The following is a 1,959-nucleotide window of genomic DNA, read 5'->3' on the forward strand; positions in this document are numbered from 1 at the left end:
ATACCTGATGTAAATGACGAGTTGATGGGTGCTGACGAGTGGATGGGTTCAGCACACCAACATGGCACAAGTATACATATGTAACAAACCTGCACGTTATGCACATGTACCCTAGAACTTAAAGTATAATAGTAAAAAAAATATATATGAGCTTAGCATTTAGTAACTGATTGGTGCTGGGAGATAGAGGGTAGGGTTTAAGTCTTGTGAGGTAGATCACTCTGTGCTTTCAACACCCTGTGCTTTCAGCTGAGATCCCACAAAAGTCATAATTTAGGAAGAAATGCCAAGCCAGATAGAAAAAGCCTTAAAAAGCCTAAAAACAGCCATTAATAGGATTGAATTGATCTGCTTATATTTTTACCCTGTCAAAAAAAAAACTGCATCCTCTTAGAAAGAAAAAAAATCATCCAGAGCCTCTACAAGAAGACAATTTAATGAAAAAAATGATAAAACATGCTAATAAAAAAGGGTCAAAAATGACTGATAACCAAGAGAAAAAACAGGCAATTTATCCATTAATATTTGTGACATCTGTGACGTTTGTTTGCCAATATTTTATGGACAATTTATTTGTCTCTGTCTAGGTATATTGCCACTATCCATAAAAGACTTTGAAGTGATTTAGATATTAGAGTTCTAAGTTCAAAATAACTATTATTAATATTTTTAAGAAAAGAGAAAGACTTATTCATGAGATAACTGCAATTCATAAAAATAAAAATAGACATAAAACTAAAAAAGAAACTGAACTGAAAAAGCACTAGGTAGGCTCAATAGCAAAGTATACAAAGCAGAAAATATAATTTATAAACCGTAGTCTTGTTTGGTAGAAAGTATAGAGACAGAAGCATAGAACAAAGAGGAGGGAAAATAAAGAAATGAGCATAAAAGTTCAATTAAGCAAAAAGGTCTAAATCATGGAGAGCCAGATTTCCAGGAGAAAAAAAAGTTAAGTAAAAGAGATGCAATATCTGAAAAAATACTAGCTCAGTGAACACCAATTGGATAGCTAAAACAAACAAATAATCACATCAAAATTTTGAGAAAGATATAGAGAATACATAAAAAGCATCTATACAATCACAAAATCAGTGGAAGACAGAAGATAGTGGGATAATACTTTTAAACTGCTGAACGAAAATACTGGCTGTATAAATTTTTGTATCGAAGAAAACTGTCATTCAAAACTACTCTGAAGGACTTCTACTTATAGCCAAAACCGAATAACAGGAATTGGATTTACCCCCCACCTAAAACAATAAAAAGCACATAAAATATATGAAACAATGATCCTTCAAGACACAGGCATCAAGCAACAAAGAAAAGTGGTTGCGGAGAGACTGGAAACAAATGAGGTAAACCTTATGAATGTAGAACAGAGAAGAGAGATCTGCAGAGAAAGAGAACCCCAAGGATCTAAAAGGGTTCCACTTTGCCTATTCAATAGAGTCAAGCACGTACATCTGAAGAAACTGTCCAAGGCTGGGGAATTAGCCATCAGAAATAATAAAAGGAAGCATCAGAGGTGCTTGGCATGCACATAGTGTCCATAGTAGTTCCTGTTCCCAACATTCATGCTGGAAATATAATTCATGGAATAGTGGGTAGAGGATACAGGAAGGTCTAGTTTCAGTAATGGGGAATATTGTCCCTAGATTGAGAAGTGCTTCAGATCCACCTAACAATTCATACAGCAAAACACAAAAGAACAAAATTATCTCCAAGTGAATTAACTGAACTCTAAAACAGAGCTCAAGAAGATTTATAGGAATATAAAGAATAGAAAAAATGCCCAGTATCCACCAGAGTACAATTCACCAAGTCTGGCATTCAATAAAATATTATGAGTTATGTAAAGAGTCAAGGAAATCACATCTTATATAATGAGGAGAAAAATCAGTATAAATCAACCCAGAACTGACTCATGTTAGAATTAACAGAGAAAAATATTAAAAG

Source organism: Colobus angolensis, unplaced genomic scaffold, assembly GCF_000951035.1.
Source record: "Colobus angolensis palliatus isolate OR3802 unplaced genomic scaffold, Cang.pa_1.0 Scaffold381, whole genome shotgun sequence".
NCBI lineage: Eukaryota > Metazoa > Chordata > Mammalia > Primates > Cercopithecidae > Colobus > Colobus angolensis.